The sequence below is a fragment of the Saccopteryx bilineata genome, chromosome 4, assembly GCF_036850765.1.
Source record: "Saccopteryx bilineata isolate mSacBil1 chromosome 4, mSacBil1_pri_phased_curated, whole genome shotgun sequence".
NCBI classification, from domain to species: Eukaryota; Metazoa; Chordata; class Mammalia; order Chiroptera; family Emballonuridae; genus Saccopteryx; species Saccopteryx bilineata.
The window spans coordinates 177,080,663-177,103,801 of NC_089493.1; the positions used below are offsets into that span (position 1 = coordinate 177,080,663).

Consider the following 23,139-nt stretch of genomic DNA (forward strand, 5'->3'; position numbering starts at 1 on the left):
CTGGGTAGAAAGGAAAATAGAGTGAGTCATAAAATGTTTCCCCAAAGGATTCAATGTAAAAGAGAGGGACTGGGGAAGAATTTCTGGGCAACAACTTCCAATGCCACGCTAGGGTCTCTCCCAGAAAGGCCTGAAGATTAATGAGTCAATAATTCAGTGACATTTAATCAAGAGCCAGGAATCTAATCAATGGCTGACCCTTAGAAAACATTGGGGTACTGGTCTGGCTGCTTGCCTGGACTGCCCAGCCGTAATTAGCAATTATCTCAGCTGGGTAACCCTGTGCCCCTGGGAAATTTCAACACAAGGAATAGCTATTTCTAAGTGGAAAATTCCCCTCCTGCCTCCATCACTTCGTCTTAGGCGGTATGTTTATTCGGCTTTCAGTGTCTCATGGGGCCCATTTGATGGGAAGAGCTGGCATTAGACCAACAATGGCGGTAATGAAGAGAAATAAAGAAGTCCTCCTACATTTGAGATCTCAAATGTCCTTCACTTCCATCTCTCATAACGTCCTCCCTCTCCGTCACTTTAAATGTGGCCTTAATTATATTCATTGTAGTTCTTTCTAGACTAAGGAGAGAAAGAAACCCAACCCAGCGTGAAGAATTCTTGCCTCCATTGGAATCACAGTTTTCAGTGGAAATCCTTGTCTCAGGATAAAGAGCAAACTTTACCCTGACCCTTCCAAGGACGACATCTTTTGAGCCCCACTTTGGAAGGTCTAGGTTCCAGTTGTTGCTCTGCCCCTTTGTGTGCACGGCCCAGGGATTTAACCCTTTTGAGGCTATTGCAACTGGGATGGTCAAGAAAGGCCTGTCTGTAGAGATGCCATCGAGCCAGGAGCAAAAGGATCCTGTTTCCTGGTCATCAGGAGTGAGAGTATTCCTAGAAAGAAACAGCAAAGGAAGCACCTTTGGGCTAGTGTGGCTGAGCCCCAGGAAGCGTGGTGCATGCCTGGTCAGAAAGACAGACAGGGATAGACCACACGAGGCCTTGGAGACAGGGAGAGGTATTGAAGGACTGTGTCTATATGCAAGGGTACTCCATGACAGGGTTTATAAGCACTAGAGTGACATGATCTAAGGTCCCTTATCATAAACTCTGATGAGTTTCTGTGTAGATGACTTACTAGGCATAAGTGCAGTCAAGTGCTGGGCACGAGGGCTGGCTTAGAGTCTGAGTTGTTCTCAGTGAGAAGCCTAGTCCTTAGGGGGGCATGTTGGAATTTTTCAGAAGAGGGTACTTGACCTCAAACCACTAATTCCTTGGCCCTTAGAGCATCCAATCCAGTTCTGTAAGAAGTTGTGCTCTCACATCCTCTGCCCTGACCACCCTCACAGCTTGTGGAGTGGCGCCAATGGCCACGAGTGTGTTGTCCATCTTAGGTGTATCGGGTAGAAATAATGGTGAGGCTTCTGCATTTCTCTCTAATCTCCTTCTGAAGAATTTCACTGCCCCTGGGATCATATCAGATTTGGCTTGGTATGCAGATCGTTAGAGAACCCATTTCTATACCACGTGGGGAACCCGATATTAGCAGATAAGGCACTTTGCAGGGAACTCATTATAACTGCTATTGTAAAAACTGCACCATGGAAAGAAAGTTACATTTTCTAACTTGCTTACTCACTGCTGTTATTAAGGCCAAGACGTGGCCTTGGGTGACACTGGATGAGTGGGATAGCCTCTTACACTGTCATCTCATTTGACCTTCTCAGTGCTCTGATGACGTTGGTCAAGTTAGATCAGCGACTTCTGGTTCTGGGGGAAAATCGTGAGAATTGTGTGACATGTCCAGGCACACAGAGAGCTCCTAACAGGGACCCACCCTTGCAAATCAGTCTGGTGTGGTTTTCCTTACCCGCCATGGCTGCTGCTACCCCTTGCCTGTGTTCCCTCCACAGCGCCACGGAGAACAGGAATAGTGTAAGGTGCTGTATGCAGCTGGGATGGTTCAGATGCCATGTGGAATGCATGCCAGCATCAATTTCATGGTATTCCAAGAGGGGGAGAATTCTGCACTTGGGTTCTTAACAGAGAGAAACATGGAAGTCTTTGTCATGTACAAGGAGCCCAGCTTTGATTTAAAAGCCAAATGAGTTTGGAGAGGGCTGGCTCTCCTCCCTGGCACATGAAGGTGTGGAGAATGAGCTGGCCAGAGATACTGTGTGTTCAGACTAAAAAGGTTATCAGTCTTTTCAATGAAGATTCCCCCAAATAAAAGCAGAACAGATAGTTCGAGGAGATTTAAGGAATTGACCACAACAGGATTCTGTCTTCTAAAATGGGTCAGTATTCTGTTTGTTTTTTATTTTGTGGGCTATGTATGAAAGTACACCTATAGGGTAGCCCACACACTGTAAGTCAAATGTTTGAATAATGTTCACCGAGTGAATATAGCCATGTGATTACTATGCAGGTGAAGAAGTGGAACATCTCCAGCATCCCCAGGAAGTGTCCTTGAGTCACTGTCATTACCACCTTCTCCAGGAAACCATTACTCTGATTCTCTCACCTTCAATTAATTTTGCAGATTATAAATGGGTGGATATGATGTGGGTTGGGCAACCACTATCTTAATAATTTAGTGTCAGAACTGAGAAATTCTCTCTGCTTGCTTCCAATGAATTACTGCTCCTATTTCCACTCCCGACCCTAGACAACCCCTAATCTGTGTCTATGAATTGACCTCCTCTGAAAATTTTATCATATACAGATAGACAATATCTGGTCTCTGTGTCTAGCTGCTCTTGCTCACCATCATAGTGTTGAGGTTTATCCATATGTAGAATGAGTCAGTAGTTTGTTGTGCTTATTCTAGATTAGTAATATTTCACGGTGTGGATTTCAGATGTCCCTTTATCAGGATGCACATCTGGGCTATCAGAAATGGTGCTGCAAAGCCCTGGCCAGTTGGCTCAGTGGTAGAGCGTCAGCCTGGCGTGCAGGAGTCCTGGGTTTGATTCCTGGCCAGGGCACACAGGAGAAGAGCCCATCTGCTTCTCCACCCCTCCCCCTCTCCTTTCTCTCTGTCGCTCTCTTCCCCTCCCGCAGCCGAGGCTCCACTGGAGCAAAGTTGGCCCAGGCACTGAGGATGGCTCCATGGCCTCTGCCTCAGGTGCTAGAATGGCTCTGGTAGCAACAGAGGGACGCCCCAGATGGGCAGAGCATCGCCCCCTGGTGGGCATGCTGGGTGGATCCCGGTCGGGTGCTTGTGGGAGTCTGTCTGACTGCCTCCCTGTTTCCAACTTGAGAAAAATACAAAAAAAAAAAAAAAAAAAAAAAAAAGAAATGGTACTCCAAGAACACTTGTGTACAAGTCTTGGCAATGGAAATACATGTCCTCATTTATTTGAGTCAGCTACTTAGAAGTTGAATTGCTGGGTCATATGGTAGTATATCTTTAATGTTTTAAGAAACTATTTATAACAATGCCTGTCCTGTTTTACAGTCCCACCAGCAATGTATGGGGTTTTAGTTTCTCCACATCCTTGCCACCATTTGGTCTTGGTAAGCTCTTTGAGTAGAGCCATACTCATACAGGTATAGTGTTGCATTGTAGTGTCATCTTCCTTGTCTTAATGACTGATCATACTGAACATCGTTTTCTGTGCTTACGAGCCATCTGTGTATTGTCTGTAATGAAATTTAGACTAAGCTTTTGCTCATGTGAAAATGCAATCAGGTTCTTCTTGGGTTATAAGGATTCTTTATATAGTCAGGACAGAAGTCATTTATTAGATATCTAATTTGCAAATAGGCTGTGGCTGTTCTCCTACTTGGTGGCTGTTCTCTTTATTTAATGGCATATTTTGAAGAACAAAGATTGTCATTTGGAGAAAATCCAGTTTATCTTTTTTGGCTAAGCTTTCAGTGTCATGTCTAAGAAATCTTTGTCTCATCTAAGGTCCTAAAGAGTGTGTGCTCTGCTTTGTTTCAGATGCTTTCTATTTGTAGCTGTCACAGTTTTCCCTATGATGCATGTTCAGTTTCATGTGTAATGTAAAGTAAGGATCCATGTTTGCATATGAATATGCAATGGCCCCAGCGTCATCTGGTGGAAAGCCTTCCCTTCCACTTTGAATTGCCTTGGCCTGAGCATAATGCAAGGGTGATTTCTTAACTTTTGGTCTGTCCTTTGGGTTTGCATGTTCATCCCTATGTCAACACTGTTGTGATTTTTAGTACCTTTATAGGAAATTTAGAAATCAGGTAGTGTTGGCCCTTCAATGTGTTGTTCTCTCCTCGGAATTGTTTTAGCTATTTTGAGTCCTTCCTTTATATTCCCATATGTCTATTAGGGCCAACTTATCAATTCCCCTTTCCCCTCTAAGACAAAAAGCCACCTGGAAGTGTGATTGGAATTCCATGGAACCTTTGGCTGCATTTGGGTAGGATTGCTATCTGCACCATATTCAATCTGGCAACCCATGAATGTGGCATGTCTCTCCAGTTACTTGGGTCAACTGTAACTGTGGTTGGCAACATTTTGTATTCCTAAGGATTTGATTCTCTTAGATGCAACTGTAAAATGGAATAACTTTAATTGTATTTTCACATGTAATGTTTCGGGTACAGAAATGGAATAGAAGTAACACTAACACCACTTTGAGTTACCATGCACTGTCTGCCCATTATCTGTAAGCATCTTCATATACGTACATCTACCTGACCATGAAAACTCCACTTCAGATACAACGTCAGAATTCAGTGGCCCCAATGTAATGTTGGTGGATATGAAAATCAACTGCATTTTCATACATAAGCAACAGTTAGCAAATACATACTTGAAACAAGTCACATTAGAATCCTCACAACATTACATATCTAGGGAGGCATCTACCAACAGATGACAAAACCCCTTTTCACAAAACTATACAACACTTCTGAGAGAAATACAAGAACGCTGGCATCAGGGAGAGTACTTCAGACCCATGAATTCAATACCCAGTATTTCACAGATATATCTCTCTATATTTTATCCCACTAAAAATTATTGCAGGCATTTTTCTGTGGAAATTGACACTCTGATTCTAAATACCCACAGTCTCACAGGTTTTGCTTCCAGACATCAAGATGAATTCTCCAGCACTAGAAATTACAAAGAATAGTATAGATGGATAAGCCAACAGAATGGTCTATAGAATCCTCAACCAATGGATGCAATGCAGTTACCTGATTCATACACAGGTACTTCTGCTGCCTAGTGGCAGAAACATTAGCTCTCGGTACACGGTGCTAGTCCATTTGCCTTAAACAGCACAGCTCATCCCTTACCTTACCCCACACACAGTACTTTGGAGTGACCGGGGAACCTAACTATCAGAAATACAGCATCCAAGTTCCTACACAATAATATATATATATATATATATATATATATATATATATATATATATATATATATAACAGAACAGCTTCTTTACCTGGAGGTAGGTAGGTTGGTTTAACAAAAAATTCTTACCAGAGTCCAAGCAGCACTAATCATAACAAGAAAGACCAGTATACTGGAGTTCATTAATATTTCATTTCAGGGTGTTTTTGTCACTTTTTTTTTTTTTTTGCCCATATGCTGAGACTCTTTTACTTGAAAGATTCAGGAATCAAACATAAAAGACACTAATTTTCTCTCCATCCTAGTATGTTATAAAACTTAAAATGACATTTGTGCTTTAAACAGTCACAAAGCATTGCATATCTTTGCATAAAGCTATTCAAATTCATTACCATATGAAGGCCCTCTGACCAATTTCATACTACTCTGTATTATGATGGAGAATACTATTACAAATGTATTACTCTAGCTTCCTTTAAACCATTTTCTCCTCTGCTATTGGACAGCTGACCAAATTCAGCTGTAGGTTTTCAAAAACCATCATTTGTAAAAGAAGATTAAAATTTGACAATAGATGTTGGAAATAAGACAACAATATACCACCTTCTTTCATCACAACACCCCTGCCACACACATATACTCACTTTCTCCTTCCTGATTGACTGCCCAGAGTAAAACAAAAAACAATCTTTTCACAACTTTACCTTCCATTGATAACATGTAGTTTGGTGATCCTGCATAAGCAAAATTATATTCACATCTAGTAAAATCATTGGATGAAAGTTTCCTTGAAGTCATGTACTATCTCAGATAGACGGAGGTGACCAGTCTGACGTGACCAGCAGTGCCATCCATCCCAGAGTGAATCTGCAGGACCCCCGCTAAGTGAGAAAGGTCTTGTGAGTACCACGGGGGCAGACACAAAGCACCACCCAAACCACAGAGTGTTCTTATGGCCATGACTAAGAATAGGTAAGGCAACTGGGACTGGTGACCACAGGATCCAGCCCAGAAAGACTGGCAGAGTATCACATGCTCATGCAGTGTACGAAAAAGGGCACCACACAGCCTAGAATTAGAGAAGGGCATTCATGGCAGAGGAGATGGCGCTTCACTGTGGCATAGAGAATGACGGAATGCTCACCTGACCAAGTGGTGGCACAGTGGATAGAGCACCAACCTGGAATGCTGAGGACTCTGGTTCAAAACCCCAAGGTCGCCTGCTTGAATGTGGGATCATAGACACGATCCTATGGTTCCTGGCTTGAGCAAGGGGTCACTGGCTCAGCTGGAGCCCCCCAGTCAAGGCACATATGAGAAGCAATCAGTGAACAACCAAAAGTGACACAACTACAAGTTGATGCTTTTCATCTCTCTACTTTCCTGTCTCTCTCTTGCAAAAATAAAAAAGAATGGTGGAACACTCAAGGGGAGAGATGTCCTGTGTTGCAGGGAGGACAGAGTACGGGCGAAGATTCGCCGGGAGGGACAGTAGCAGTGGAGGAGATTAGCAGAGTAAATTGAGATGCTGGATTAGCAAGGGTTTTGTCTAAGCCTACTAATGCCTTTGGATTTCATTCTGAAGGCAAATTTTCGAGTAGGGGATTACTACTTCCAAATGTCCACATTTGGGACGTCACAACACAAGCATAATCTAAATGAATGCTAGAAGGTGATGGTGGCACACTCCCTTTCCTTTAAACTGGCAAACAGGGTATGCCCAATTGGCAACCACCACACAGGACGTGGATGTGTTGGGGGAAGTGGATGAGAGGCACCCGCCCCCCAGCTGTACCTCTGAGGTAACTACCGTCGTGTTAAGACCAAGGTATTTATCAGTCCATACTTTGACCTACAATCAAAACATATCAAAATATGTACACGCATGCACACAGCTAATTGTATGAAAACTCGGCTTCCTCCAAACTTGCTTTTCAACTTCAACAACTAGTTATTACGAATACCGATCATGGTGACCGCTGTTTTGGAGATGTCACGAGGTACCTGGCACTATATTGTAAGGGCTTCGTTCGCATTATCTCCTTTAATCCTCACTGCAACCTAGGGGTCAGTGCCATCATTCCCTCCATTTACAGTCACGGAGACTGAGACTCAGAGACGTCACATGACTTTCCGAAGGACAGACCGGCCGGCTGCAAAGCGACGGAGCCAGACTCTGACCCTGTGCCACCTGGCTCACTGCCCATGCTCTGATTGCTTGGCCAGGGGCACCGGGCAGGTGGGCTGATTGGACAGGATGAGGGCTGCAAGTGATTCTGTAACAATGGAGTCAGCAGAGAAGAAAGGCATAAAAATAATAACCTCTACAGCCCAGTAATTCATTGCCTGTGCCGGGTGGAAGGAGAGGAGAGAGTTGAAGGGGATATTCCAGGGTCTAGCCCTGCATTCTGGGTGATGGTTTTCAGAGAAGAAGTCCATGAATTGGGACCAGGGTGAGGGGCATGTTTGGGAGTTCCATTTGGGGCTGGAAGAGGGGACTGTTTTTTCCATATCCCTGCAGTCCTGCTGGCTTTCAAAACAGGAACGTAGGGATGTGTTTGGGAGAAAGTTCCTCTGCTTCCCTCCATCCCCCTGGGGATTTCTCCCTTTCAAAAAGCTATCATCTGATCTCTTGTTGCGATTAGACATAGAACTTGGGAAATGCTTGGCTCACCTCCTATCTTGGCGCACCTGTCGGTTCTCAGTGTGATACCCTCCTGTGCCAGGCTGTGCTCCCTGGCCCAGGCTTGTGCAGTTCAATGGAATTTCAGGTGTCTGAGGGGGTGAGAAACCCCATTTTTGACCAGGAATATGCTAATATTTTTTGGTCTCCTCTTCCTCTTGTGTTTGTTCTCTACCAGCTCTGACCTTGGTGGGGAGTTAGGGTAGAATGACTGCATTCCAAACCAAACAGTGGCCCCCCATAGAGGAGATATTCACACAGGAACCTTCCCACAGAAGTGCCAGGGGTTGGCGCCTGAGGAGTTGGAAATATAGGTCTGTGGTTTTCAAGACGTACATGAACAGAGAGACTGTGAGGATGGGTGGTGGAGGGTTCTGATTTCCAAGTAAGTTGTCTGGAATATATCCTCCAGCCTATTGGAAGACAGAGGCTCTAAGTCAATGTAGACTTGGAAATGTACATGCATGTGTTGATTATTATGTTCAGCTGAGATCTATGGAAACTTGGAGGTAATATAGCCATGGTTGATTTCTCTTCTTCCTCCTGTACCATGGGCCTTTCTCGGAGCTCCTATAAACATCTCTCACTGTGGCATTTAGAAAAGTGGAAAGAGAGAGCATTTGTGCAGATGTCTGAAAATAAATTGCTATAATACTGCAGCTGTATTAAACTGTCATCAGCTATATTCCCACCAGGCCTGTGGGTACAATACTGGCTTCAAACAGCGCTTCCAGACTCTGTCCAGGGTCCTAAATTATGTCTGGCTTGAGCTACTTGTTACAGGGCTCCGATGGATGTCTGGGCAGTAACCATGCCAGCGGAAGCCCTCTGGGATGCTGACAGACGTGAAACATGCAGACACCATGCTACACTTTAGGCTGATGTAGTAAAAAATGGATTAGCGGGAGAGGCAGCAATTCCTGGCCGATCTTGGCCTACATTGATTCTCTTGTGGCCTCTGAAAACTAGGCTGAGTCCTTGGGCTTTCCCTCTGGTCCACAGAGACGGCCATGTTGGACTGAGCCAGAGGTCAGAAACACCATTTCTAGGCCCGTGTCTGCAAATGGGAAATCAATAGCTTGTGACATATGTCTTCTCTCCAAGAATGAGGATTCTAAAATTAGTGCTAATAGGCTTGGGCCAAATGACTTTTTTTTTTAATTCAAATGAATAGGGTTTTCTGTTATATTTGGGGCTCTCTTTTCTGTAAGTCTTGGTCTTTTTCTCTCTCTCTCAAACATTAGTTAAGTATTGTTAATTCTGTTGACTGTGGTTACAATGGCGTGCTCACATAAGAGAATGTACGTGAGACGGTACCTATTTACTTATGCTGTCAATTTATGAGTGAGGAGTTCTGCTGACTGGCAGCATTCAGTGTTCCAGGGTAAAAGGGTCTCTCTTAGTTTTTATGGAAAATATTATGGAAGTTGTGCAAAGAATGTAACGGTTCACGCTTTATGACTTGCAAAGTAAAACTGTCCCTTTCACACACATCATCCTGTTGGCCCTCGACTTTCTAATGGCCTTAGGATTAGATGGAAAACTCTGACACTCCCTACAGGCTCCTACATCCTCAGACCAATTCTTCAGTGTCCTCCTGTGCCACTCTCCTTGGACTAGGAAACTTTAGCCCCTTGGAGTCTACGACTTCTTGTGTTGTTTACTCTCAGGGTCTTTGAGAACACCATTCCTTCTAAGCCTCTACTACTTCTCTCTCTATCTCTCTCTTTTTTTTGGATATCTATGACCCTTTGGAAACCAACTCTTACTCATTACAGTACTACTCAGCTTTGGCTTGGCTATGCCACAGCACAGGATCAAACAAACTCTCAGTCACAGCCACTTACAAGAATAATGATGAGTTTCTTGATCCTGTTTGGACTATCACAACAGCCTCCTAAGGACCCTGGGAAATGTATTACCTTCTCCGGGCTTTATTCCTCATCTGTAAACTAGCTGAATGGTATATCCATCCTTCCCACTCTACAGACCTTCCCACTCTGTGAAGTTAAATAATTCAGAGTGTTTAAGCATGACCTGCATCATTTGACTCCAGCCCAGACCTCAGGTCTTATGTTGAATCCCTTTCTCACGGCCTCAGTTTACTCCCATGACAATTTCTCCTTTCAGGTCTTTGAAAGCACCTACTCTTTCAGGGTCACAAGACATTTCCTGTTTCTAGAAGGCTTTGACCCCCACCCCACAGCTAGCTGGCTTCTCCAGGTCCCAGCCAGAACATCCACCTGTAGACAAGCCTTTTGAGTTTTCCGATTTAAAAGAGCTTTACTGCTCACAGGAGGTAGTTTTCTTCCATCGGAAGAAGCAGTGGGAATTGTGGCTGACAGTGCAGGCTCTGGAGGCAGACTGCCTGGGTTGGGATTGCCAGTCTGATAGTTCCCTACGAAGTGACCTTGCAGAGTTTACTTCCCTCATCTTTGCAATGGGTATGAGAACAGTGCCTGCCTTAATAAGGCTGTCACAAGGCTAATGTTAATTACTGTAAAGGGCCAGCATAATGCCTGGAAAATATTATGTACTTAGTAAATAATTATTATTATAGTTCGTTTTGTTTTGAGAAAGAGAAAGAGGACAGACTGGAAGGAAGAGAGATGAGAAGCATTAACTCATAGTTGCAGCACTTATTACTTGTTCATTGATTGCTTTTCATACATGCCTTGACTGGGAGGTCCCAGCTGAGCCACTGACCCCTTGCTCAAGTCAGTGACCTTTGGGCTCAAGCCAGCTACCATGGGCCCATGTCTATGTTCCCACAGTCAAGCTGGTGACCCTGCACAGATTGATGCTCTAGGCATTGCACCACCACCTGGTCAGGCAATAACTATTATTATAATATTCTTGATTTACTATCATGGCTCTCTTTATCTATTTTCTGAACACTGCCTTTTCCATCTTAATTTACTATCGTGGCTCTCTTTATCTATTTTCTGAACACTGCCTTTTCCAAATGAAAGGCATTTTAAAGATCTTAACTGATCATTTCCCCCAACTCAGAAATCCTTTCTCTGACATTCTTGACCATTCCCTAGACCTTCTTTGAATACTTCCTTGATGATGTAATAAGAATACGATTTGTGTTCCTATAAATTTCCTATCCCATAGCTTACCTGGCAGCCCAAGGGACAGAACTTCTAGTGCTGTATCCCTGGGCCCCATACCGTTGTTCTTCCTCTCAACTTTCAAATCTGGGATGACCCTGGGTGCCCCCTCCTCCATGACATGCAAGTCTGCAGGTTTGTTTTCTGAAGCTCAGTGATGAAGATGTGGACGTGTTGTGTGTGTGGGTCAAAGCTGGTGCCTGTGAGGGGGTGCTTTGCAGACACAAAGACGTTGCAGTGCAAGCACATTGCACAGTCTGAGGACATGCTTCCATCCAGTGAGACTGGGCTGGGTCCCTTCATGTGTGTACACTTTTGTCTCACCTGCTCAGTCAGTACTCACTTGATGTTCGAGGCTGTGTTCTGCGGACAGGGTACAGACACCGTCCTCATGGAGAGTAGCACCATGGACAGTTCTAGCCTAGGGAGCAGGGAGTGCACATGGGAACACTGACTGGAGTTGGGGGCTTTTGCAGGTATTGATCTTGTCACAAAATTACTGAGTGTGTGTCAGAGTATTAGCATGCAACCAGAGCTCATCGAGTACCTCTATGTGCCTGTCATCATCTGTGCTGAAATAAGAAACCAGGAGGAAACAGAACAAACTCAAGTCAATAGGATGAAGGTGTGAGGTCGTGAGACCCATCTTTCAGGTGATGCTCGGGCTTACACGGGAGGTGGGGGAGGCATGGTCTCGGAGGGAGGGAATGCCTCGACTGGCAGAGCTGTGGTGCAGAGAATCCTAGACCTGAAGGGAACATACGGTCGTGTGTCCTGTCCACTCCCAGCCGTCAGGAAGGGGGACATCTGCTCCATCTGGGACTGAGGAATGCATTCGGTCTTAATAAGGATCTGTGGCTGACTTCATGATTTCTTCCCTCCTTCCTCCTTTCTGACTTCAACCTCTGCTACCTCACTTCAGTCCTCTTTCTCCTATTTTGTCTGACAACCAGACAGATGACCCAACCAGCACACGTTTCTGTCCCCTGCAGCCAGGGCCGGGAGAACGGCAGCAACGTGACAGTTTCTGCGAAGCTAGAATGACCACTCCCACACAAAAGGCTGACTTAGTTCCCGAGGCTACTCCCTCTTTCATCAATATTGGTCCAGAAAAGGTTGCCAGTGAGACGGCCACAATGGCCAACTGCTCCTAAGTGTTAGAGCCCTTAATGAAACCCCCTCCTTTCTCCCCAGAGGGAAAGAATTTTTCCAGTCTATTAAATTGACACGACCCCTGTGCCTCTGTGTGGCGGTGTCCCCTGTAGCTCATCCCTTAGAGACGGACGACAGTGGTGCAGAGATGGTCTCGGGGTCTGCCTCCCACCACCACGCCGAGAAGGTGCTGATAGGAGAGCAGTGACGGGCGATGTCCTGGGGAGATTGATGAGACAAGCAACCAGCCAGATGGGACATGTGTGCCGTCGGGTTACAGAAAATATGCAATTTTAATAAGCAGTTTATCTTTCCATGCAGCTTGGTTTGCTGGGATAATTACTTTCCTAAGCAGCCCATGTCACGTCCGAGGCGGAGTGTGCGCGAAGTGCACGGATCTGAGTGTGCCGTTGGAGGAATCCAGCAGAGGGAGGCGCGTGTTAGCTCAAGTTTCAGAGAAAACGTAGTGTAGTCAATGAAGCTGGGGAGTCAGCTGAAAGTTTCCCTTTTGCTAAGCTTCATTTTGTCTCATAACAACAGCGAATGGAGCCCTGTGCTGAGTATTTTTTAAGTACCACAGGGGTTCAGAGAGGTTAAATTATTTCAAGATATCCAGCGAGGGCACCTCTGGGCTAAGATCACACCCCGGAAAGTCCGCTCCAGAGCCTGATCTCTGTCCCTGAAACGAGACTTCTGTACTTCCACCAGAAACCTACACCTTTACGCATGCCCCTGGCGCACACTCTTCCCAGTCCTCCACTCTCTCCTGAATCAGGCATTTCCGTTTCCCTCCTCTTAACAAACCTCTGCTGCTGTCATTTCCCTCGCAGGTTTTGCTCTTCTGTATGGCGAAACTACTCAAGAAACTTGTTTATGCCTCTTGTCTTCAGTTCCTCTTCTCTCATTCTGTCCTGACCTCATTCTCACAAGGCTGTTATCCCACCACTCCGGACACTGCTCCTCCAGTGGACACCTGTCCACTGCAGCATCCATCACCAATTACTCCTTCTTTCCTGCGCCACTTTTCTATGTTTGGCTGCCAAAAATACATACTCTCCTCATGTTCTTCCTTAGTCACTGCCCATTCCTCCACATGACCACTGCTTTCTCTTCATCTCCCTGAAACTTTTATGGAGTAATGGAGAACTTATTCCTAGTTTGTCTTCTCTGTCTATACTCACTCCCTTCTGTAGATGATGGTAGGATTTGTTTTCTACAGCATGCAACCTCCCAACATGTATCTTCCTTTGAGTGCCCAAGAGCCACCCCAAATGCAGCTTGTCTCAAACTTATCCTGTAACATCTCCCCTTCTCCCCTATTCGTTGCCAGATTTGATCCATCTGTAATTATCCACATCCCAGTTGACGGCAACTCCATTCTCTTCCCATCACTCAAGACAAAACCATGACGTTATCTTTATGCCTTTGCTTCTCCCAGACTCCACATCGACTCTTTGTGGAGTCCTATTGGCTCCATCTTCAGTATATACCTACACTCTTACCAATACTCATCATTGATGCCAATCCTGCTGTTAGCCACGTCAGCGTCAAATTTTACCTAAAATACTGCAGTTGCCTCCCAGATGCCTCCCTGTATCCCAGTCACAATATATCCATCATAGGACACTGGAAAATTTGCCAGTCAGATCCTGTCTCTCCTCTGCTTATAACCCTTCACTGGCTCCCTGTGTAACTCAGAAAACACGAAATCCTTCACAGGTCTACAGGACCCTACATGGCATGGTCTGGCCTCGTCTCAGAATCACCCTGATTGAGATGTAATGGCCTCCTTGCCATTCTCTCTGCATGCGAGCCTCTTCCTCCGGAGGCCCCATTCCCCCGGTTGGCTCCCATTCCCTTCTTTAGGCATTTGTTCACACGGCTCCTTCCCGAGAGTGATGCCTTCTTTAAGTATCATATTTAAAATTGACCCCCACCCGGCATATACATACAAAATGTGTTCCCTTTCCCTGCATTATTTTCTCCATACCACTGATTGTCCTTTAGTATATAACACATCATTTATTTATGCCTTTGGTGCTCTGTCTGCTCCCTTCAACTAGGATAAGATGCAAATTCCTTGAAAGCAGAGGCTTTGTTTCCTTCACTGTTCTATCCCAGAGCCCAGACCAGTGCCAGAAACAGTACTAAGTGACTATTTGTTGAATGAATGGATAAATCAACGAATAACGGAGTCTTAGTAGCTGTTCCCCAGAGATGACATCACTGTGGCAGATTCATCTTCGAAGAGGGTTGTGCGCTGCCTGGGTCAGTGTTAGGTACTGTAGGTGTGACCCCCTTAGTTACAATGTTGCTGTTTACTTGTGAGATGCTCTGGAGTACAGAGGTCATGCAATGCTGAAGCCGGAAGAGTTGGGTATGGCATCTACCGCTGGCACTTACTGGCCCTTTGATTAAGTGTCTAAAATATGTTGTGCCTCGTTTTCTTCTTCTCAGCTGTACATTGAAAGCAATAAAATTACTATCTGAGAGGGTATTTCAACAAGTTAATATGCACAAAGTGCTTAGACCAGTGCCTGTCACAGGGTTTAGACTAACACCAGATAAGTGATATTAATCATAACAATCACACTTCTGTTCATGAAGAGATCAAAGATGTTGGACAAAGAGTGAGAGCTTTTGGTTGTAAGATAAATAAGTTCTGGGACGCTAATGGACACCACAGTGTCTTCAGTTACCAATACCGCACTGTACACTGAAAGTTGCTATGAGAGCAGAGCATTCATTTTCTCACCCGAACAACAAATGGTAATTATTTTGAAGTATAGGATGTGTTCACTAACCTTATTGTGGTAGACATTTCACAATACATACATGATCAAGTCATCCCATTGCAAATATTAAACTCACACAGTGTTATATGTCATATATCTCAATGCTGAGATCAAAGACTATGGATGATTCTGTGAAAACCCTTCCATTCCCAAACAGTGTAAAGCAACTTTAAAAATGTATGCTATACATATGAAATAACATCTTAGTGACATTATGTGGAGAAAGCTGTAATCATAAAAACACCTATGAGTATAATATTTATACCAGCAATGAGATTTATTGCACACTTACCCACTACTAGGCACTGTTCTAAGCACTTGACATGTATTAACTCAATCCTTGCACTGAGCCCATGATGTATATAAATTATTAGGCTCATTTTAAAGAGGTGGAAATTGAGGACAGTGAAGTTAATTTGCCAAACTATCATAAAACTGTTAAGAGGTGAAGCCAGATTACAAACCTGATGAATTTGCCTAGCGACTATAATAGAAGAAAAATCTTCCCAGTATAAAGAAATGTATTCAATTCACTGCTCCAAAACTTCAGGTTACTGATAACAATCAGGACAGGTAGCAAATGCAAACCATCATCCGTAGGCACTCTGATCTATCCCATCAACCTTCCCACTGCAGGAGCTCGTGATGTGTGGTTATGATACTGATGTTTCAAACAATTGTGAGATGGGCTCTTGAATAATTTTTCCTCACAGCAAAGTATTGAAATTTGAAAGTGATTTAAGCAAGTGATTTCAACATTCGTGTGGATGCAAGGTTGTCACTGAAATCATGCCTCTCACTATGATATGCTTTCTAAACAGGACAGGAAAGAAAAGGATTACAACTAGGATGCTGAGAATCACCCCTAATGGATAGCATCTACGCTATAACCACCTTGGGTGGTGAATGATTACCAGGGCCCTTACAAGGTGTGATCAGAGAGTAATATTCATTTTTGAGGCTTCATTAACACCTAGGGTACCCATAGGACATTGTCCCTGAAATTGCATAGCTAAGGCTGCCCTCTGCACCCCAGAACTTTGGTGTTTAGTTGAAGAACCCTGGTCTCAGAATCAAAGAATACACAAAGAGAAGTGCTCATTGTAAGGACAGTTCAGACAAAGGAGAGGTCATAGCAGGGTGGTGGGCAGTGAAGACATTGTCTTTGGGTCTTTTGCTAAATGCAGACACAGGAATAGAAATACAGGGGCAAAGGGAATCCCAGGAGTTCTTGGGAACCATTTTCCTTCGGCCCCTAATATCCACATGACTGTGTTTATCACTGTTGGTTACCCCGGCTCCTCATATCCTGCCACCATCTAACTACAATCTTTGGGCTTCTTCCACAGGTTCCCCACATCTTCAAAGTGAAGATGGCAGAGTAAGTAAGCACCGTGCTCACCACTTCCCAGAGACACATCAAACATGCTACTAAATTACAGAACAGCCATCACTGAGAGCCCCCTGAAGTCTACCTGAATGCAAGTCCCATGGCTGCAGATATAAAGCAGCAGGCCTGTCAAGACTTCATAAGTTCTATACACATTTAATCACTATGTTGTACACCAGAAACTAAAACTGTATGTCAACTCTGAAAAAATAAAGAGAAAGAAAGACTGTGCTCATCACCTTCTTTAATTAAAACCTGGATTTAATCCCATGACGGGTCCCTCTGGAGACTTCTCATGGCTGGCCTTCTCTCCCCCGTCTCTCCCACCAGAGGCCTGGGGTCAGGAAAGTACCCTCCTGGTTTGGTATTGCTACTTCCAGATCTCTGTTTTTCTCCTTAAAACTCCTCGAGTCTCATATCATTGTGTTCAAAGACCAGGTTAGTCCACATTTCTTAAAGATTTGGCTTCCCTGTCTTTTCCTATTTAACCTCTCTCCTGGATTCATTTTGAGTAGAGTAAAAATTTGCAAGAGGGGAATTTTCACCACCCTGGGCTTTCTATTTCCTAAGTTTTCTTCCCCCAATCTTTTCCTCCTATTCATTCCTTATAAGGAGCCTACACCACAACTCCAGAATCTCACTTTCCGACATGTCATTCACCAACCCACCACCTCCTCTCTCTCCAGCTCATTTCATTTTGTAGGCTGACTTCATCCTTCCGTTGCTCCCACGTGGCCTCCCGTCCCTGCTCTTAGTAAAGGAGACTCCATTCTGTAGTATCACCTAACTTCCCCGGTGCCACAGAGGAAGTGCATTGAAAGTGAGACGGAGGGCCTCAGCAGAAGTGGCAGAGGAAGGATGTCTGCACATCCTCTCCTATACAGCAGCAACAGAACACTAGCATCAATAGTCAGAACCCACTTTTCCAGAACTCCGGAAATTCAAGTCGTATAGAAACCCTAGGGATGTTTACTTCAGAACAACAGCGGAATCTAGGTAAGAACACGGAGGGTTGTGGCATGTGCTCTTGCCCTGTTTGCATACCCTCCCCACCGCCACAGGAGCCTTGAGAACCCACAGCCCACCAATGCGGTGGAAGTCGGTAGCCTGGCAACCATGAGAGGGAAGAGGATGAGATTGGAGCTCTTTCGAAACCCCATGATTAGAGAATTTATCATTATTTGACCTGTTTGGTGATTTCCTGGAAAAGCCCACTAACAAAGCTATCTTTATTTGATATAAATGGAGCTCAACATTTGAGGCAGTGGAGAAGAATTGGGGGCAAAGAAACAGGCTCACCTAAACACTGAAAAGGAAATCTAGGGAATGAGATGTCCAAAGGGGGCTCTGAAAAGTGCTCACACATTCTGCCGAATCCAGAAAGTCATGCACCTGCGCATAGAGCTGTGCATACGCTCAGGGCTATGTGAATACTCAAGAAACACCAGGGAGAGCCCTGCGCTCTCGCCTCTGGCCAACATGGAGCTTCAGCAGAAGCAGGAGAAGCCGAGGGCTGAGTCAGGGTTATTTACGCCTAGGCAGAGCGTTAAAGGCGTGCTCTGACATGTGCACCGAGCTCCAAGAATGTAAGGGGCTCTCTAGCCAATCATTAGCTGACAACTAATTAGGTGATCAGAGGCTGCAGTGCCCACACAACAAAGACTAACTCAGAAAAGCCACTAAACAAAGAAGTAACAAGCCCTAGGTATGGGGGAGGATCTGATTTCCAGAGTTGCTACATTTATTTTAAATGTCCAACTTAAGAAGAAAACATAAAAGCAGGAGACATACAGGGACACAAAAGACTATGTAGCCTGTGTACTGTGTTGATGACAGTATTCAACAAAGGCCTTCCTTGAGGAAGCCCAGACGTTGGATATATTTGAAGAAATGATGCCTAAAAGTGAATCTAACAAGTTTAATAAATTCTAAGAGGGATAAACCCAAGAGATGCAAGCTCAGACACATAATAAGCAAATTATCAAAAATCAAAGAGAGACTCTTCCAAGCAGCAGAAGAGAAAAAACTGGCCGTGTACAAAGGATCTTCAATAACAATTACAGCTGATTTGTCACTAGGAACCATAGAGAAGGCAGTGGGATGACATTTCTGAAGTGCTCAAAGGAAACGGATTCCACATCCAGTGAAACCATCCTTCAAGAATAAGGAGAACTACAGACATGCCCCAAACGGAGAGAATTCGTCACCAACTTGACCTGCCCTGCAAGAAACACTACAGGGATCTTTCAGGCTGAATTGAAGGCACACTAAAATGTAACTCTAATTCACATAAGTAAAGTCACTGGTAACTGCACAGATAAATAAAAGGGGAGTATACATATATATTTGATTGCAACTTTTTTTTCTGAGTTCTTTTTTACTTTAAAATGCTATATAGAAATGTTTACCTGAAACCTATGTATTCTTATGGATCAGTGTCATCCTGTTAAATTTAATTTTCTAAATAAATATTTTAAAAAGGTGAATTTTATTGGTATGTGCATTATATCTCAATAAAGCTGTCATTAGAAACACTCAAAGAAGCAATAACTTTCACTAAAAAATAAGAATAAATGCATATTCCTGCCTTTGGGTTCAAGTACAACTGGGTGGAGGTGGATGTCTCCACCTTCTTTTAGGTGGTAGTCTCTGGTTTCTTCAGGGAATTAACTTCCTTCTAGCAGTCCTGTTGGTGGTATTATTCACAGGGTCCCTTACCACTGCACAAAGGGGGCAAATGACCCAGGCTGAGCCAGGTTAGACTTTGGCTTGGATATTTGAACCCTAAGCCGTGTGGAAGCTATTGGGACTGAATCATTCCCAGGACAGCACTTGGGAGGTTCCAGCTGAGATCCCTGGACCTGGCCCAATTCCTGTGCTTAGTGTTGAGCGCATTCTTCTCATACATTTCTTCTGTGTAGTTAGCAACAATTGGTTAAATGGGAGTTGCTTAGAAAGGGCAACCTCAGCTGATCTGATGACTTAACAGTGGCTTAGCAGGAGCACCTGCAGAACATGTAGGAGTTTTAGTGCCAATGTATCTAATAGTAACTAACCATTATTAAAGCATGTCTGGGGGCTGGCACTGTGCTAAGAACTAACTGCCTATGCTTTTCTCATTCAGTCCAACCCTCGAAGTGACTTTCAGAGGCAGGTACTATCTTGGCTGTACTTTACACACGAAGGAATCCCTTATCTGACTTAAAACACCAAAAAGCGGTAATTATGAATCCAGGTTGATGGGCCTGTAATGTGTACAGCAATACTCTGTACGGCAACAGGAGTACAAAGAACGGAGCGAAGCTGCATACGAGAAAAAATTTTGTATACTATTGAAATTAAATTTGATGAATATGAACTAGATTATTTTAGAGTGATGTGCTCATTATAATCTCTAAGGCAACCACAAAGAAAATAACTCAGAAACATAGTAAAAGAAACAATAAGGGTATGAAGATGGTTCACAGAAGTACCTAACAGTGAAAGGTAGTAATGGAGGAGGAGGGACACACGAGAGAGGTGATCTACATAAACATAAAAGAGAAAAATGGTATCTGTAAATTCTACCTTATCTGTCATCCTATTCAATTTGAATTTCTTACATTTTCAAGAGGCAGAGGTTAGCAAAATGGACTGAATGGAACCATGATCCAAGTAAATGCTGTTTATCATACATATACTTTACCTTGAAAAACATATAGACTACAAGTGAAAGGACGTAAAAAAACAACAACCCCACTATGAGAACAGTAACTAGAGAGCTAGAGTGATTATTCCAATATCAGACAAGATTGACTTCAAGATAGAAAGTGTAACTAGAGATAAAGAACAATGTTTTATAAAGGTATCAGAAAATTTATCAATATACAGCACCTGAACAACAGGGACCCAACATGAAGAAAAATGTATTGATTGATAGAGGACTACAAAAATCAATAGTTATAGACATTAATGTCCCTACTTAAGCAAGATAAAACTAGACAGAAGGTCAACAATAGAAAACTTGAACAATATAAACCAACTAGACATACAAGACATCTTTAGAACATTCCAGCCAACAACAGTTAGAATAAGTTTATGCTCCTCAAATACAACTGTAACATTCTCCAGAATAAACCCTATGTTAGGCCACAAACCATGTTTCAGTAAGTTTGAAATGATTGAAACCACAGGGAAAGTGTGTTTTCTAAGCATAACACAATGAAATTAGTCATCAATAAGAGGAGGGAATCGGGGAAACCTACCAATATGCATAAATGAAATAATGTACTCCTAAATAACCATGAGCAAGGGAGAAATCACCAGGGAAATTAGAAAACACTTCAAGATAAATGTAAAAAAAAAAAAAATAACATACACAACTTATGGATGCAAGTAGCGTCGCGCTTACAGGGAAATTTAGAGCTGTAAATGCCTCGATTAAAGAAAGATGTTTCTCTGAAGATATACAGATGGCCAATAAACCATGAAAAGATGCTCATCATCCTCGGTCTTTAGGGAAATGCAAATCAAAACCGCGATGGGACATCACTTTGCGCCTAGGAGAATGTATGACAAATGGTGATGGACAAGACTTGACTTGGGGCAAGCGTGAACACCTCGTATGTCATGCAGAGATGTGCTGCATGAGTTGGGCACCTGGAACCCATACAATGATGTTAACCAGTGTCACTGCAATCAAGTTCCATTAAAAAATAAAAATTTAAAAAGATGGTAATACTCCAGACTGTGTTCGGAGAAATTGGGGTGCTCATCCATTGCTGTTGAGACAATAAAATGATCCACCTACTTTGAAGAACAGTTGGGAAGGGCCTCTGTAGGTGTTTCCGTGACAAATGAAAACAAGTGTCCACCCAAACATCAGAATATGTATGTTCACAGCAATGTTGGTCCCGGTGGCCAAAAAGTGGGAATGACTCAGAGGTCCAACGCAAATTTATTATCAACTAATAAATGGATCCCTAAAATATGGTATATTGATATCATGGAATATTAGCCATAGAAAGGATGAGGTCCTGGTTCATCCTACAACATGGGTGACTCTTAAAAACATTATGCTAAGTGAAGGAAGCCAGAGATAAAAGGCTTCCTTTTATTTGTTTTTATTTATTGGGGTGACACTGGTTAATAAAATTACATAGGTTTTAAGTGTATAATTCTATTACATAATATATCATCTGTATATTGTATTGTGTGTTCACCATCCAAAGTCTAGTTTCCTTTTAGGATTTCATTTTTATTAAATCTACCAAATAAGCAAATCCATAGGAACAGAAAGTAGATTAGTGACTTTCAGCTGCTGGGGAATAGGTGAAATAGTGGGTGGCTGCTAACAGGTATAAATGTTCTTTTGGGGGGTGATAAAAATATTCTGGAATTAGTCGTGTTAGATGCACAACTTTGTGGATAGTCTAAAAACCACTAAATGGTACATTTTAAAAGGGTAAATTTTATAGAATGTCAACTCTATAAAAGTAAAAGAGTAGGACAGAAGTGGAAATATGAATCCTGATTGGGAAAATTATGAAAGGCTTCATGACTAGGATACATTTGCACCCCCCGAGCGAGGTCATGAGTGCTCTGCAAATAGTGAAACATTGGTTGGGGTTTAGGATGAGACAGCAGAGTCAGGAAAACATGAAGCATGAATCAGAAATTAATGCTTCTCTCTTGGGCTGCAAGGTAATACTGTATGGGGGAATGAGACTAGTAGAGTGATTTGTTGCGCCTGGGTTGGAGAAAAACAACGCTGAATATCCATGTATGGCGCAACTCAACTCTCCATGACCCCGGCTAAATGAAATTATACCACACATAAGGCGTGCTTCATGCTGACCTCTAATTCTACATAAAGCATGCTCCATAGTGACCTCTAATTCTGCTTTCATTACTCTTTACTCTGTACCTTGAGTGTTGCCCCATTGTGAGTTTTCCAGGCTAGAGAAGTAAAGGAATCGAAATCCAGATTTGTCCCAAAACCATAGAACCTCTTCTTTTGTCCTATGTAATGATGAGGTTAGGGCTGTGCTTCATACTTCAAAACAGCTTTCCAGAGCTGCAATTAGGCAACTCCAGTGATAAATCTAAGGCACACTCCCTGACACTGGAAGCCCGCAACTTACAGAAGAGCCTATTTCCCCAGAGTAGACCCAAGTCTAATTAATGATTATGCTTGGTTTACAGTTTTGAGAACTAAAGTATTGTTTTCTTTTTCTTTTTCTTTCTGTGTTTTTTTTTTTTTTTTTTTTTCCCCCTATAATAAGAGCCTGTAGCTCCACTGGCTGCCTGGAAGTTCGGTGTTTGCTGATATCCATTGAAAGAGATAGACAATGGTAGGAGAAATCTGGAACCCAGGGTATATGGGAGTTTTGTTTGTTTTAGCTTATCTTTCCATCTGCAAATGAATACCTGGATTTGACGTATATCTTTATGCTCAGCTCTCACATTCACAACCATTCTTTGGAATAGTAAATCCTGAAGGAAACTCTGATGTCACTGAGTCCGTCCTTCTGCTTTTAGGCAAAGTGATACTTGTGAGTACTTTCCTACTCGAATTCACCCATCCCTTTAACCACTCTTTGTCTCTCTCCCCAACACCCATCTTCAAGAAGTAGTCCCCCCCCCACACATAACTTTTATTAATTCATTATCTCCTAAATGACTTT

General features: G+C 43.3%; 1 long non-coding RNA gene across 1 annotated transcript in view; it reads left to right on the plus strand.

Moving 5' to 3' along the window:
- LOC136336401 (uncharacterized) overlaps positions 1-16,701 on the plus strand; it is a 31,453-nt gene extending 14,752 nt beyond the window's left edge. Inside the window, exon 2 of the long non-coding RNA XR_010731443.1 lies at positions 16,434-16,701. This is a non-coding gene — a long non-coding RNA (uncharacterized lncRNA). The remainder of the gene's footprint in view (positions 1-16,433) is intronic.
- Positions 16,702-23,139: the final 6,438 nt, after the last annotated feature.